We start from the raw sequence: 17,879 nt of genomic DNA, 5'->3' as shown, positions 1-17,879 counted from the left end.
GTTCTTCTACATTTTGTAGTGTAAGGTGTGGACTCATTGGAATGAATGAGGAACCATTGGGGGAAGAAAGGTATTGTAAATTAATGAAAGGAGAGGTACAGAGGCCCTCATCCAATCCAGGCAACCAGGAAGGAGTCTCTATAAAAGTGACCCATATACTGAGACTAGAAGGCTGAGTAGAAATTACCCAAACAAGGACTGAGGATTAAGAAGCAGGAGAGGCAGCAGCATGTGTAAAAGCTACTCAAGACTACAGAAAGGCAACCAGGAAGGAGTCTCTATAAAAGTGACCCATATACTGAGACTAGAAGGCTGAGTAGAAATTACCCAAACAAGGACTGAGGATTAAGAAGTAGGAGAGGCAACAGCATGTGTATGGCTTCCAGTAGGAGAGGCATGTGCATGTGTATGGCTTCCAGCAACCAAAGGTAATGGCTAACACATTATTTCCTTTACAGTATTCTTTAGTAGACAAGCAACTTAAGGCACTAACGTGTTTAGAAGTATCAGGATAATGGCTCTTTCGAGCCAGGCCTAGGCTTCTGTGCTGTATGGAAAGCAGTGCCTGAGAGCAGCTAGGATGGATGGGTTAGCTGTGCCTTTCTTCTGGAAACTGTCATGGCTGTGTCGGCTCAGGGCAGCCAGCTAATAATGAGCAGGTTTTCAGCAGCTGTTGCATATTGGTGTGGACTGATGATCTCTCACTCCCCAGCAGGGTCTGTTTTAAATATTTCATCCTATCATTTTTTTCCATCATTTTTTTTTCCATGGAAATGCACATCCAAATCAGGAATTTTGGTTCCATATTCTTCATCCCTTTTCCATCATCTTTGCTTCCTCTTTCCTCTTCTGTTCTTCCTTCATCTTCTGAAAGATAGTTACTGTATTTCTTTTTTGTAACTTTTTTTTTCAATAACATAAAAAAGTTTAATATATTTTCATGTTTTTTACATCGTACTTTAAAAAATAAAGTTATATGCCAGACATGCTTCCTACTTCTGTTGATTAGTTAGCACTGCCATAATCAACTTCAAATGGTTAGAGAGAATCTACGAGGTCATCATCAGTCCATTCCTCCTCTTCATGTTTGGGTTTCTTTGATACATAGTCATCATCTTCATAGCCTTTCCTCTTCTTCGTAACTACATTAAGTGCAAGGTCAGCAGAATGACATCGCTCCAACTTCTGTTTCAGAATAGCAATTTCTTCAGATCTGGGTGGCTCATACTTTTTTACTAGGTTTTTCATGCTTTTCATTTTATCTAGTAACTGTGACAAGCAAGTTCTGTTTTCTTTCAGCATTAGACTCTCTGATAAATAACTTTCCATAGTAATTCCAGCCCTAGAGGCACTAGATAAAATGGCAGTCAGGGCAATCTGTGAGGGTGTGTATAAAAGGTAAGCATCTGTCAAAGCGATTCTACTCAGAAAGTCATCAGCTGTTTTCCTCAAAATCTCTGGATTCTCCAACATAGGGTAGCGAGTCTTAATATCAATGAGGAAGCCTTACAAATGGTCTATAAGGATTGTGGACAATAAGGTGAAAATTAAGTTGCTGTATAAGTAGTAGTTCATATTCCAAAATCTGTTCCAATGCCTTTTCCTGTCCAAGGGGGCTCTCTCGAAGATTTCCAACAAACTGAGGACTAGACACATTGAATTCATCTACGTTACAGGCCAAAAATGCGCAAGTGAGCATTATTATCCGGGGGTGATATTCCATTACTGAATTATTAAGATAAAAACGCTTGAAATACATATAAGCTGTACCCACAACAGACCGTGGCATTGCTGGTTTAAACACTGAACAGAATTCCAATAACCTTTTTTCATAGCATTTGCAAAGTGTCATTTCTTCATTAGGCTCAAGAAAGACTGGATCATTTGGAAGAACCTTCCCGTTCGCCACCACTTTGCACTTGAATTTGCGGTTGGCGTCGGCCCGCAGGCGCGCTAGCTGCTCCTCGCTGGCGAACATCCAGTGCCGCTTCTGGCTGCTGTTGTGGTACATGGTGGAGGCGGACGCCTTTTGTAACTTTTTAAAAAACATTTTATTTATTATTATTTTTATCTTATGTGTATGCATGTATTGCCTCCATGTAGGTAAGTGCACCTGTGTCATGCAATGCTCACAGGAGGTCAGAAGAGGCTGTCAGATCTCCTGGGACTGGAGCTACTGACAGTTGTTAGCTGCCCTATGGGTGCTTGGATTTGAACCTGGGTCTTCTGCAAGAACAGCCAGTGTTCTTAACTGTTGAGCCATCTCTCCAGCCCCCAGTTACCGTATTTCTTTGAGAACAAATGAGAATAGGGAAAGAATATATCAAATTACTCTATTATATATCTATTTGAAATTATAAAGAACAAAAAAGTTAGCAATGAACTGTAGCAGACTTTATCTAGGAGCTATGGATGACTATGCTATAGAGTTATTATCATAAAAGATGCTCCTTAAATCTAAATCAGCATACAACAGAGACCCTTGCACATACATGTGTAATGAAACACTGTTCTCAATAGCCAAGTAATGGAATTAGCTTAGACGTTCATCAGTGAATAAATAGATAAGGAAAATGTGGTATATATGCACAACAGAGTTTTATTTGGTCATAATGAAATTATATCATTTGCAGGAAAACACACAGAACTGGGGATCATCATGTTAAACAAAACAGACTCAGAAAGACAAATATCACCTGTTTTCTCTCATTTGTGGAATTTAGGTAAGATCTGAAGGTGGAAGAGGGGTTAATTGGGGAAGAGGAGGAGGTAGGAAGGGGCACAAGAAGGGACTGGGGAAGTGACTATGAGCAAACACGAGACACATATGTGAAATTCACAGCTGTTTTGTGCAATGGTTGATGCTAAAGATAAAGATACTCCTTCTTTAAATGCTTTTCTTCATTTCTCCCTGCTCTACCCATTAAATTGCCATATCTTGCTAAGCAATTGTTTTCTCATGTATGAAGCAGCACATAACCAAGAAGGAATGAGTCCATTTGGCAATTGAACAGAAAAGCTTAAAAATATATAGAGCCAAACTGCAGCTGGAAGAGTTCTCTCTTAGAAGAGAACGAAGTTCAGTCTTCTTACCCTGGATGACGTTGCGTTAAAATCAGGAGAAATCTGTTTGTCGGCCCACCTGAGAATTATTTAAAAGCAAGATCTCTACTTCCCTCTGTCATTGTACACAACAACAAAAATAACAGTTATAACAGCTGCCGGGGACTGCATTCCTAGTGTGGTCCAGTTGCTAATGCATTTATGTCCTCCAGTAAAGTAGGTTGTTTGGCCAGCACTGCTCTAATGCACCCCTGGTCAGGAATAGGCTGGAAGCCAGCGTCCGGACTTTTGGTTTTAATATTTCTCCTATATAAATGAAGAAACTAAGGCCTCAGCAAGGGTGACTGGTGTTTTAGCTTGCCTCTCTGTTTGCTGTGATTAAACACTGACCAAATTGAACTTGGGGGTGGAAAGAATGTATTTGGCTTACACATCCTGACCACAAGCCCATCATCAAGGGAAGTCAGGCAGGAACTCAAGCAGGAACCTGGAGGCAGGAAATGAAGCCCGACCCAAAGCAGCTGATCACTCCCTAATTGTGGAGTCACTGTCCTCTTCCTTGGTTCCTCTGCTGCCCTTTGTGGCCAAATTCTTTTACTCTGGCTACTCCAGGTTTCTCTTGTGGCTGTTTGGCAGTCTAGATTTCACACAAGTTTCTTGGCTCTGGAATCAATGGTGTTACCCGGTTGGGTTTTGTTTTGGATTCTCTATTTGTTCACCTGTGGCTCTGGTAGTTCAGGCTCACCCCAGAGCTTGGACAGACTCTGGTCTGACTCCAGCTCAGGTCACTGTCTGACCTGGTCTGCTGTTTACATCTCAGAGCTGTAGCTGACTCCCCTCTCCCTTCTTCCCTCCCTTCCTCCCTCTCTACATTTTCCAGAAAGAATGAGAATAGGCTTGCAAAAATAGAAAGAGAATAAGATTGCAGTAAAGGACTTAATTGTTCCAGAATTCCACAGCAAATTTATATAGAGAACAATTTCCCATTTGTCAAGTGGTTTTGAGGATTAAATTATTTTAAATGGACCCAGCACATAGGAAGTGCTTGATAAATTGTCAGACTCACACTGAAGGGGTTCACATTTTGAAGTTGCTTAGAACTAGCACATCATAAACTTTACAGAAAGATGAGCTATCAAACTTTGAATGCTAAAAAAAACCTTTGAGGTCACTACCATTCAACCCTTTCTTTGTAGTAAGGAGGAGACATTGCTCATTTAAATCTAGCTACACCCTTTACTTCTGTTTATCTTTTGTTTGATTTGCTTTTTAAATGTTTTTTTTTTCTTTTTAATTGACATACAATAATTGTTTATATTTATGGGGCATACTGTGGTATTTGAATAGATATGTATATGACAATGTGCAATAATCAGGTCAGGGCAATCAGTACATCCATAACCTGAAATATTTATCATTTCTTTGTGCTAATGATATGCAAAATCCTCTTTACTAGCTATTTTGAAATGTACAAGCAATCATCAACTATAGCTATTCTTTTGTGTTACAGGACAGGAAGAATCATTCCTCTTATCCAGCTGTACTGCTGAACCCATAAACCATTCTTGCTGATTCTTCTCGTTCTCTACATTCTGCCTAGGCTGTGGCATTCAGTAGTCTACTCTGTAGTTCTGTGAGATGGATGATTTAGCATTGCATCATGTGAGAATGTGGAGAATTTATCTTTTTGGTCATTTATTTCGCTAACATATTGTTCTCTGGTTTCATCCATGTTAGTGCAAATGAAAGGGTTTAATTCTTTTTATTCTGAGTTATACTGCATTATCTACATATTCATATATGCCTGTCTTTTTATTTACTAATCATGGTAAAAAAAATGCTTGAACTGCCAGGCCTGGTGGCACAGGTCTGTAATCACAGCTACTTGGGAGGCTGAGGCAAGATTACAAATATTCAAGGCCTACCTAGATTGCACACTGAGTACAAGGTCAGCCTGAGCAACTTGTTGAGACCCTGACTCAAAATAAAAAGCAACAAGGGGCAGAAGATATAGCTTAGTGATAAAGTATTTACCAAGGTTCAATCTCCAGTACCTCCAAAGGAAAAAGAAAATGCTATGCATTTATAGAAAAAAATTATATCAACTTGTGGGACTTAATATTTATACTAAATCCAATAGGATTCAGCCACCCTACAGGTGGCTAAAATGTATCCTTTCACTTATATTGTTTAAATCATATGAAATGTCATGCCATAAACATTTTAAATACAATGCGTCATATTTGCAATTCTTATTTTATTTAGAGTTGTAAGGCTGGGAGACAGATATAGGCAAAAGACTGATTAATGGCTCATTCGAAAAGAAACAAGAGTTTTGATTAACAGACATAGTGATTCATTCAGCAAAATATTTCTCTGTGACTGAGAAAATGACTTTAGCATTTTCCTAATCCAAATTATCATATATCTTAAATGTAAGAAATCAACTAATGAGCCTTTATTATATATTCTTAAATTCACTTTTTGCTTTAGCCACCCTCAATTTTGGCAATCATAACAAGCGTTTTAAAAATTAGGAGCTTGACTTAATGACAGTCATATCAGATAAACAGACTTACCTGTAGTCTCAAAGGTCAACCAACAGGATTTTGATTAGAACCAGTCACATGCATCTCAAGATCAGGCTATTTCCTCAGCTCCTAATCCTTTTGCATTCCTTGTCTTCTTTCCTTTCTCTGCTTCCTCTTTGCCTGATGCTCTCTGAAGGTGGTGTGTGGAAGGGAGGAGCAGAGGCATAGGACCTGCAGGCTGATTTCTCCAACTGGTCTCCTAAACTGCTGTGGTTTCCCATTGGCTTGGCATCCATTGAACAGCTTCCTTCTCTAGGCATCTGGTTACTCGCCTAGAGCTACCAGAGCAAAATGCTGCAAAGTGCTTTGGGTGGCTTAAAATGAGAAACTTATTCACAGTTCTGGAGGCTGGAGGTATGAGATGAAGTTTTTGCTGGGGTGGCGGGGTGGGGGGTATCTGCTCTTCTCTCTGCTCTTTCTGAAACCCGTAGGAAAGAATCTCGCTTACTTCTTCCTAGTGCAGTGTTTGTCAACATTCCTCGAGTGTAGAGGCGTCACATACCTCTGCCTCTGGCTCCATATGGCTGCCATCTACCTGTGTCTTTCCTTGGTTTCCTCCTTCTATCATTCGCTTTGAATTAAGGACCCACTCTATTCCCATAAGAACTCATCTTAATTTAACTAATTACATTTGCAGTGACCCAATTTTCAAAATAAGGTCACACCCTGAAATATATGTGTGTGTGTGTGGTAGGGGGGTGGATGGGATTAAGACTTGAATATCTTTCATTTTGAGGAATGAGTACAATTTAACTTATAGCAGCATTTTGGATTACAAAAGACCCCATTCCATTTGCAGATGAACAAAATGGATGAGCTTTTCCTGTTTAAACTCAATGTCCTGGGGACCATCTAAGCCCTTAGTCTTAACCTGCTTGCAGGTCTTCTTGTCTTAGAGCACCACTATCTCTGAAGACCTTCTAGATGCTTCTGCTGAGCTAGTCCTGGGCTCCCCTCTGTGTTCCTCACAGAATGCAGATGTTGCTACTGACCCAGTTCTCACCCTCTTACAACTCACAGTTCTGACACCCTGAATCCTGACACTCCACTGTCCCTGCCAAAAGAAGAGGAGCTTCATGATTGTTATACCTCAGTTTCAAACCTTTCTATACTTGACTCAGATCTGTCAGAGCCTCTGTTGAAAACTATGACCTAATATTTTTTGGTGAATCCTATCTCAAATCTAAAACTAAACCTGAACATTATCAAGCAGGACATGTAATTATTAGTAAGACCTCTTTTAATACATAGTCTTTTGAGCCAAAATCACACCAAGACCCAGAGCTTATTGTATTTTCTGGAGCTTGTCAATCAGCCAAAGACCAAAAAAAGAGCATTAAATGTGAATATATAGCATGCACAAGACCCATGCAAACTCAATCAGACAAAAACCCAGCATAGAACTAGGGAAATGGGCAGCAGGCCCCAACATTTGCTGAGGAACTATTGGCATCTGATTACTGCTGGGTGAGGAAGAGCTGATCTTCTTTAAGGGAGTGACTCTAGATAGTCTGATTAGACCCCAGTGGATGAACTTGCACTGAGGGACATCTGGGTGCAAAACTTGACTTGATAAGCCTTAACACATACGACAGAATGCATGAAATCAGTGGGTGGGCTACAGGGGGGTGCAGGCAGAGGAGGGGGTCTGAGCTATATTTTATGAAATACACATAAATCGAATAAAATATATATTGCAAAAAGATGTAAATATGTTTATTAGCTTTCTTAAACTATAATAATACCCAAGACAACCAACTTACAAAGAAAAAGGGGCTATTTGGTTTACAAGTTTTGAGCTTTCAGTCCACGGCCGATTGGCTCTGCTGTGTTCAGGCCTGTGGTGAGGCAGTGCTTCATAGCAAGTGGTGCACGTGCCAGAGCAAAGCTGCTCACTTCAGCCAAGGAGTGAAAGAGAAAAGAGGGAGAATCATGGTAGACCGTGGCTCTTAAAGGTTCTGCTACCTCCCTGTAGTGCTACTTTGGGGGTCAAGCTTTTAACATGGGTCTTTGAGGGTACACTCAAAATACAGAGTATAGCTGATAGCAGGTATATCTTCTGAAGAAGTGACTGGAGGTTGCTTTAGAAACAAAGAGGAGTTCTTACCACCTCTGACACCCCTATTAAAACTCAATGCCAAGTTAAGGAACTTTAAATGCACAGCTACTTTCTAGAGATGTGGCTCTTATAAAGGTTGTGGACCAAGCCACAAGAGAAACTGAAGGAGATTCCCTAGTAGGATATTATGTCCAACTCTTCAAAGGAAAATGCCCAAGGAATTCAGTGCTGCTGTATTTTGAAAAGGAGAAATGGAAAATAGTACATTTGACCCTTCACTCCTATCATCTCTGGAACATTCCAATTGGCAGTTTGGCAACATAGGAGGTAAGATGATTCCAGATGAGAATTAATTATATTACTTCATGATGCTGCTCATCCTGACACAGGCAAGTTGATTACTATATCTTATATCAGCATAGGTGGGAAAAGTGAGATAGCTGAGCCAGAGTTCATGAATGTTCTGTTTTGCTTTCTACTGCTGGCTGATAATCATTCTCATTGTCTATAGATCTCTGGTCATTCATTTATAATGGTGCCCTTTCTTTTTTCTTTCCTTTTAATGATATTTTTTAGATTAGAATATAGACATACTCTTTTACTAGGTTATTCCAAAGAGCAGTCACTGCCCCCAGTGCTGCTGATTGCTGGATCTAGTCTATCTATCACTGGATCTTCATGCTCAAACTTCTGGGATAAATACTGGTTTTATCAAAAGAGATCATAGAGAATTATAGCTTATGGCATTTCCACTTGCACTATAGACAAATGACTGGAAACAAAGCCTAAAAAGACATTTAGTGAGTGATAAGAACTCGTTATTCTGTTTTTATTAATTATTATTTTATGTGTATGTGTGTATTGCTTGCATAGAGGTAAGTGCACCCATGTCGTGCAGTGCTGGTGGAAGACAGAAGAGGCTGTCAGATCCCCTGGAGCTGGAGTTATGGACAGTTGTTAGCTGCCATGTGGTGCTGGGATTCAAACCCGGGTCTTTTGCAAGAACAGTCAGTGTTCTTAACCTCTGAACCATCTCTCCAGCCCCGTTATTCTAAGTTTTAATTTAACAACCTTAATAGGGCAATGGGCCAAGTACTTGCAACCTGTGAAAGTAATAAAGACTCAAATCATGAAACACATCTGCTGTAAGGTCATGATTCTGACCTTACGCCATGAATGACTCCTTTCTCCCTGGTTCTCCGTGGTACCTCTACTAGATACCACTTTCTTTGTGTGCAGGATGTTTGCTTCTGTTTTCTTCAGACAGGCCCTTCCTATACCTTGGGAATAGTATTCTGAGACTTGTCTGTACATAGAGACCCAAATTCTATAAATCACCAAGGCTGGAAATTCTGAGTCAGTCACAAGCTCCAAAACAATACCCTCTTTGATTATTTAGTATTCAACCTGGAGAAATTTCTGACTCATTGTTTATGCAAACAATCAGAGCAGTGTTCATACCTGTGGGAATCATGCACATGGAAAAGACTAATAAACTTTCGCTAACTTTGGTAGGTGTTTTTAATGGCATTGCCTCTGTTTCAACAGACACAGGCCAATTTGAACTCCTTGGCATAAGAAGTGATGGACAATCACTTTGCTCTAGGTTTCTTGTTGGTTAATCATGATGGCATCTGTGCCATTGCTAATTCTTATTCAACTAATGTCAATGAAATCATTAAGGTAGAACAGATAGCATATCACTACAATGAAACGGCAACTCATTTCTCTAAGGCTGATTCTCATGGCCTATTGTGTCTGTTAGCTTTTCATCACTGTGACAAAATACCTGGGATAATCAAATCAAAAGGAAGAAAGGTTTCTTTTGGCTTATGATTTCAGGAGTTTCAGTTTATGATGACATGGTCCTGCTTTAGCTTTGTGATGGCACATACACATATTATGGCTAAATGAATGGCGAAGGGGACTTGCTCAACTCACAGTGCCAAAGAGAAAAGAGAGGGGCAGGGCCCAATGTCCCCTTTAGGGGTACACTCCCAATGATTTAACACGCCTCCATTAAGTCACTCACTTTCTAAATATTCTACCACATTCTGAAGGCTGGTACCAAGCCTTTAACACATGGATGGCAATATTATCCAAACTATGACACCTAAGTAAACTATTTTGGGCCAAGTTGGTCAGCCTGAATTCCTGGTTCCATGTATCCTATAGGAATTATTAACTGTTCTTGGTTTGTCATTTTGCTCATTATCTAGATCCATGGTGTTTTGCTCAGAATAGCTGCTCTTTCATCAGATTGCCGTAGGGATAAAAAGATCAAGCAATCTGACATGCCACTGGTTAAAAGAGGAAACACAATATCAGAAGCAATGAAGGTTGTATCTCTAAAGTTCTATGAGTAGGCCAACCTTCACAAGTAGAATAATGACCAAAACAAGGGAGAACAAGAATGTGCAGACAGTGGCCAGACCACATGTGACAGGAAACCCTTTCCCACAGCCTCTGCAGCAGTAGCCTAGGAAGCAAAGCCCCAACCTCTGCAATAATTAGGCCATGACAGGCATTGTACGGTCAGTCCTACAAGCTTGTCTTTTTTCTTTGCTTTCAACTCAGGGCCAAGCAGTGACAGCAATGAACTGCTTGCACGTGGGCCCCCTATTCTTAGTTATTCCTCCTCCAGCTTCCCAGGGCATCACTTCGATCATATCATAATGGAAACCTTCCCTTTTTTCACTACCAAGCACCCCGACTTCCCTGTCCATCTTTGAATCCCTGCTAACTGTTAAGTGCTGGTGGCTAGCTTCCTTGGTAGAGCACTGAGTGAAAAAGAATCTCAATGAGTCTTCATCTCAGTCATCATCATCTTTTCCTATGGTGTCCAGGAGTGATTCAGCTTTGTTTCATGGTATCTATAACAATGGACATCAAGGCAGTGAAGTTATAAAAGCAGCCTCAAATATGAAAGGTAACTTGTGAGATAGCAAGGGAAGATCTTTTTGTTTAAATGAAGGCAGAAGAGTTTCTGAAAAATTGCCTAGAAGTATTCAAAAAATATGAAAGGAAGGGAAATAAGAGATTTTTTTGGCTTTATAAAATGACTTGATGGGCTGGATAGAGTCCTCATTTTTTACAATAAGGAAAAGGGAAAGTGCTTAATGCTTTGTATTTGAGAGTAATCTTCTTACTCGGGTTCTGAAAGCACTTTGCAAAAATCATCTGGTGTCAAGGATTAAAAATTCCTTTTCAAAAATGAGAAGTGAGAGCACTGTTGATTTTTCTAGGAGAGTAAATTTTTCTTTTACTTTCTCATTAGATATTCTAGTAATTATTCTGGTATAATGAGGCACGCCTGTACGGCAAGCTTTATATATTATGTATGCTATGTCAACTCCTAACAACAGAAAACTCAATAAAGAGTTGTTGACTTTTAAATTGAGTGTGCTTCTCCCTACTATGAAAAGAAAGCCGGCACTAGTTACATATTTATATGGTGTGACTCTATGACTGGAAGTAATCCCTCCCCCACCATGGACAATACTTTCTGTTATTGTGAGTTTAGTCTCCCTAACTTGCTTCTGTCAAGGAACAACAGCCTAAAACCTTTGCCATTGTCTTCATGTTTTTGCTTTGGTCTGGAAGAATTACTTTAATACTAAAAATTTGTCCTGTAAATGTAATTCTTTGAATCAAGGTTTACTGCTTTAGATGCCATCAGAAAAGTTTTCACCATCTACTTTAGAGAAAAATGACAGGGCCATTAAATGTGAGTTGCTAGACATTATTTAAACACTAAATTTATGCTGTTCCCCTGCTAGCTTTGGGCCCAAACCTGCTCCAATTCCTCTGCCTCACATCCCTGGACTAGCTTCCTAACCCAGACTAATTAAATCCTCTAGCATAGTTTGCTAAGACCCTCCACAGGTGGTCCCTACTCACACCTTCCTTGGGTTCCTGATCTTCCTGACGCAGTCTGCGCATCTACAACCCTGGCAAGTGTGCCACTCATCAAAGAAGGTTCTTTTTGCAACAGATGGCGGCAATTTCAGAGTTCCACAACTGGTCACACACAGAAAATATATGTGTGAAAAATGTCCAGTCCTAGATGACATATCTACAGTGGAATCTCTACATCTAAGTCTCATTGAACATAGTGGAATGGGGTAGAGAGAAAACTAGTCCATCTCTCACCTCTCACCAGTGAGGCCTCCTTATACAACAGAGTGTGATGCACACAGACGGCCACGCCTGGCCAAATTTTAGAGAATGAGAGACTTCAGAGTGTGTATCCTTGGATAGGACTCCTATATTTTTTTTCTTTTCTTTCTTTTTTTTTTTTTTTAGAAGAAGCATTTCATTATAGCTTTAACATACTCATTAACAGTTTCCAGAGCATGGATACATCTCTTTCAAAAGTGGCTAGAGCTAAGATGCATCTCTTTCAAAACTGAATGTAAATTTTTAGCTTCACAGTTGAATTAATATATTTATACAATATTGAACTCAGTATAAACCCTGTAAGACATAAAATTGAATGAATTTTTAACCTTTAAAAAAGATCTCCATTTCATTTTAAAATATACTGTTCCTTACAGAAAGACTCATTTTTTTTGTTCATAACACTGAGATGTTGGCGCACCCATCCCTAATCTGTATGTATCTGATTATTACTAGTCATAATCAGTTGCACTTGGATCCTTGGCATCTGTGTATTTCTATAAAGTCATATTAAACATCACCCACCCACGACTCAGGGACCATTGCAGAAGATGGGGCAGAAAGATTGTAAGAGTCAGGGTTGGTCCATGAACATAGGGAAACAGAGGCTTTCTGGACACTGGAAGCTTGTACATGTGAACTTGTGGCAACGGTGGCACTGAGCACAAGACCCATGCCAACTCAATCAGACAAGGGTCCAGAGTAGAACAAGGGAAATGGATAGTGGCCGGCCCTAGCCTGGGAACTGTTAGAGACTGATTACTATTGGATAAGGGAGATAGACCTTACTTACCATCTCTAGACAGGCTGACAAGACTCCAGTGGATGAATTTGCACCAAAGGATATCTGGGTACAAATGCCTGACTAGATAGGACTTAACGTGTATGATGGAATGCATGAGTTCTGGAGGGGGTGGGTTGGGAGGAGGTGTGGGGAGCTTGGATGAGAGAGGAAGTCTAAATTTGATTAAGAACTGCTGTATGAAATGTAAAGTAGCTCAATAAAAACTTTAAAAAAAGTAAGTACTCACATAAATTAAATTTACTGGGGCTGGAAAGGTGGCTCAGTGGTCAAGAGCACTGGCTACTCTTCCAGAGGCCCAGGTTGGGTTTCTAGCACCCATACGGCAGCTAACAATCATCTGTAACTCCAATTCTGGGGATCCAATGTCCTCTGACCTCCATAGGCGTTGTCTGATACAGATGTACTTACATACATGTGGGGAAAACACTGATAGACATAGAATAAAAATAAAAAATAATTTTAACAAGTGCATCATATACTTGAGTTAGAATAGTTTGCTTCATGGCTAGCAAGTTGGTTCAACAGCTAACCTGCATAAGCCTGGAAGCCTGAGTTTGATCCCTAGAAGCCATGTAGAGGTAGAAGGAGAGAACCAAGTCCTAAAGTTGCCCTCTGACCTCCTCAGTCATGACATGGCATCCATCCCTTCCTGCTCCCCATCATGCACACACACAGTAAAATAAATTTAAAAATTAAATTTACTATTATCGTTGCAACTTTTGACTTTTGGGAATATCGTGGGTGTTAACTGAACTTTTAAAGGTTTATATTGAAAACCAGAGCAAATGTATGCCGGCCGTTGTGTTTGCTCACAGGTCTTTTTAGCAAAGACATGCGTAGTAAAACAGAACACTAGAGGGCTTATGATTCCAGGAAGTTTGGTGGAGGAGCTTCTTAAACGTGATCTTTCCTTCATGGACTTCTTTTCCTCACTTGCCAGTGTTGGGCCAGATTGCTGGGCTTTGGACACAACCACTAACTTGCTGAATGTTGTAGACCAATTCCACCTGACTTTTTTCCCACTAACCTTTTCTTTAACCTTTGTTTAAGTGTTGCTACCATTAGTCTCTAGAGAGGACACAGAAATTAGTTATCTAAAGTTCCTTGTATACTTCTCAGGCTCAGCTTGTCAATCTGGCCGATGTTTCTTTCGATAATCCTTGCACATCTCTATAGTCTTCCCAAAGCACCTCATTTCCCTTTGTATTTTACCTTCTCCCCTTAGTCTCTGCAGTGCCACACCTCCACCTTTCTTATCTACACATTTCAGGGTAGAATGTGCCGTGTGAACGTGAGTCCCTTCCTGTTACAGGTCTTTGAGTAGAAACTCAAGATGATCTCCTCCACTAACTGCCTTTTAGATACTTTTCTCATACTGCCAAGAAAATGTCTGATCTTTTATCCATTTATGTAACAAAGTTTTACTGGCTACTCACTCTGCTATATAACATGCTAAGGGTACAAAGATGTTTAGAAATATATCCTTAGTCTAGGCATGAGGAATTCACTGTGAGCTAGGGGAGATCAACATGTACAAATCAGATAGCAGCTGGGACTCTCTTTCCTTGGACATTTAAGAAAAAATTACTCAAACAATCACTGATGTGCTAGGGAAAGCCCATAGTCCTTGTCAAGATTTTGTGATGGCTCTTGTTTTAGATTCCTTCCCTGGGCCTCCCACTCGCTTCCTGACGATGCTAAATTCCTGACGATGCTAAACTCTTGATTTTGTTTGTGTCTTGCCTTCCATGGCTGCTCTATTTTTTTCTGCTCTGCATAGGCCCAGGAATGGAATTCAGCTCTCTGTTCCTGACTTCCTACTAAACATAAGGCATTAATTGACAGAGTCTACATAATTAAAGGGTTTGGGTGATATGATGACAAAGGCCCACAGAGGAAACAAATGCGAATGTTATCCAGTCTCTTTTTAGGTATTTTTTACGCTACCACCATTACTGGGAGGTGGTTAGTTCTATCCCACTTGGGATTTTATCCCACACCTAGGGATTTGTGAAGACTGCTTGGCTCTTTGCTCCATCCATAGGCCTTTCCTTTCTCCCCAAATCTGCTTCCATTTACCCAAAAACCTGCTCATTTTGAAGGTAAAGCAACCTCATTCACTCTTTGTCCACTGGGCCATTCCAGCTCCGGTGGTCTCTCTCTTTGTATAGCCCATTTTGTTCAGTAGAAGACTTTCTACTCAACAGAGATCATTTTACAGCTCTCTTAGGGTCAGAAGTGGAGGAGTGGCTCCAGTCAGTGTGGGTTTTAAAAGGTGCTGTCTTTTTCCCCTCCTTTACATATGTAAATGGTACCCTTTACCAGAGATCACTGTGGAGACCTGGCCACAGCATGCCTTTGCATGCTCCTTGCTCAACCCTTCAGAGATGGTACCTGAGAAGGTCTGGAAAGCTTTGTTGACAGTCTGAGCTGACTTTGAAGTAGGAAGATGCATTTACCTGTCAGAAAATTCGGGGTCGGGGAGAATGAACTTCTTATTCTAACCACTGCATTGACATTGGTAGAATGAAGGAAATCTATTAGTTAGAGTTAATGAAAGTAGAATAGTTTTTTCATCATTCTATGTTTCAACATTAAACTATGTTGCTATCCTTCACTCATTCTCTTATCATTTGATCTTTTCACAACCTTTTTATCTTTGGAGATAGTCCATGTTGCCCAGCTTTGCATCTTTGGACCTCTGATGTCTGTCCTGCTTTGCTTGTGCTCCACTACTTCAGCCATGTCCTCTGCTGAGCTTGACTCTGTCCCTTTCACCATTATTTTATACAACTTGTAGTTCTTAACACTGGGTAACCCTCAACTTTTCCCTTTCAGTCCTGTTCCATTCTTACTATCGCTAGAGAAAGTTAGGAATAAGGGCTGAAACTAAAACAATGTCTTACTCTGTGCTAAACAGTAACTGCCCATACCCTCCTGCCCATGCTAAAAAATACTAAGCACACAATATTTTAGCTCCTTTTTCCAGGAAATGCTTACTCCTCAGAAATAAGACCAAATCAGGGCTAGTGAGGTAGGTGGAAGGAGAGAACTGATTACTGCAGGTTGTCCTCTGACTTACACACCTTTGCTGTGACTCCCCCGCCCCCCACCACACAAATAAATAAATCTCAAAAAAAAATAGAAACAAGATTGAATCAACTAAACTAATGGCTTGGTTATCAAGACGTGCTTCCAGACCCTGTCTCAATGTACACAGTATTCCAAACTGTTATGTTACACCTCTGGGTAATTCCAACCAGTGTCTTGTCTTGTTAGACCTGGCTAAGAAGCTCCCAGTCTGATCCTAAATCCTATAGATAATCTTCTTTAACTTGTCTTTTGTAAGAGGCTATTCAGACACCATCAATATTCTCTTCTCCGATCCTGAAGGAGTCTAAAAGATTTAGCTCTGCTTGATGAACATATTTCCTTGGCAGCTTTTGGGAACTTCAAGAAAAGCCATTCATCTGACCTCTGTAGCTTCAACTTAATTTCAAGGCCATCCTCTCCACTGCATAGCAGTTCTTTCTTTCATCTAATAGTATCTGTAACCCTTTCTGCCTCAGATGTCAATAGCAGTATGGATCCCCCAATTTTAACAAACAACCCAACTTCATCTTCTTTTTCCTGCAAAGGTCAGAAATGAGCTATAAAGACAATTTCACTGTATTCTTCTTTCTTAGAACTGTGTTTATCTTCTCCATTGATTTCTGAAGCTCCCTTGTGGCTACCTCAGACTATTCTTTATTCTGTTCCTTACCCCAGACTCTGACATTTGCCCCCAAAATGAGTCTCACTACATTTCTTGTCACCTTCATTTTGAGGCTAATCTTATGGTTTCCAAGCATCAACACTTAGTTCTGTGTAGAGAGGTTTACTGATTAGCTTTTCTGGCTCTTGTCTATTTTTCTTGTTGTTTTTATCTTTATTCGTTGTTTTATTTTATTGAGAAGAGGCCTTGCTTATGTAGTCCAGTGTAGCCTAGAGTGCATTATATAGCACAGGCTGGCCTTGAACTTGGGATCTTCCTGCTTCTAGCGGCTGAGGGCTACGATTACAAGAATACATTGCCATGCCTGGTTTGGCTCTGACCTCTTACATGAACTTTAGACACCAAGTTGAAATGAGAGCTCAGGGCCTTCTCTTCTCATTCTGCATCCACCATTTCTCCTTCATTTCCTATTCCACTAAAAATCATCCTATTGTCAGCCTGATGACCATTTTCTGACCAAGAAAACCAAGTCCTCATAGGATTTTTGGTGAAGTAGAACCTTAATTATTCAAGCAAATGCAAAGCAGAGTCATGAGTTCTTTTGCTCTGCCATTCAGGCATGCAAAGAAACTAGAACTCATTTATTTTTTGGATTAGAGGAATAAGAGTTAGCACTTAGACTTATGTGCACCAACTTCATCTGGAACTTTTGCTCCTTTTGGCAGTTACAGTAATTTACTCAGAATTTTCCTGCTTGCTGTCTTCTTTAGTATTCCTTGACGAGGTACAGAAGAAGAACCATGAGTTAAGGTCATGACAGCTTCGTCCAGGGTGACTAACTGCCTTGTCTTTTGTTGGAGGGAGTAAGTAAGAAATTGGTCTTGTGCACCTTACCAGCCTTGCACCTCAAATGACAACTGCGAAGGATTAATGAGTTAGACAAGGGGAAGGCTCAGATTAGGAAAGTGTTGTGACTCAATTATTACACAGAGAGGCTGGGGCGCTGTGCCCCCACGGAATAACAGTCCTGGGACTGTGTTGCAGCAGTGCTGCTGAGTTTTGCCTTGGACCTCCCTGCTACATGATGTGTGGTTTGTACCCTTCCTTTCTCCCTTCAGGCTATTCTGCTCTTTGTATCATGCTACTGGTACCGCGGTGCCACACTGTACTTTCATCCTTCTTAGAATTCCCAACAAAATATAGTTCTTTAATTCTTAGTTTTCCTATGAAATCTCAGATTTTAACAACTATGGTGTGGTATGGGGCTGCTGCAAAGTGTACAAAGTTAACTCCTGCTTACCCTCTTCCTCTGTCCATCCTCCTTAGCACTCAGCCCTAGCCTGGGACTGGATAAACTTTCTCTCTTCCCTGTATCTATTTTCTTCTATCACATTGGATTCGTTTTCAAAGTGGAATCTATTCCTTCAACCCTTCCTCAAAAGTAGTAGATAACTGTCAACTTGATAG

The 17,879-nt window shown here is 40.4% G+C and overlaps 1 pseudogene across 1 annotated transcript; it reads right to left on the bottom strand.

The window, feature by feature from the left end:
* Positions 1-924: 924 nt before the first annotated feature.
* LOC103742435 lies at positions 925-2,011 on the bottom strand (annotated as a pseudogene). Its single transcript, XR_607623.3, has one exon. The product of XR_607623.3 is annotated as a cyclin-H pseudogene (transcript).
* Positions 2,012-17,879: the final 15,868 nt, after the last annotated feature.

This window comes from Nannospalax galili, unplaced genomic scaffold, assembly GCF_000622305.1.
Source record: "Nannospalax galili isolate Female #2095 unplaced genomic scaffold, S.galili_v1.0 scaffold800, whole genome shotgun sequence".
NCBI classification, from domain to species: domain Eukaryota; kingdom Metazoa; phylum Chordata; class Mammalia; order Rodentia; family Spalacidae; genus Nannospalax; species Nannospalax galili.
Note: the sequence above shows the minus strand (reverse complement) of the source record. Positions and strands in the feature narration are given on the sequence as shown.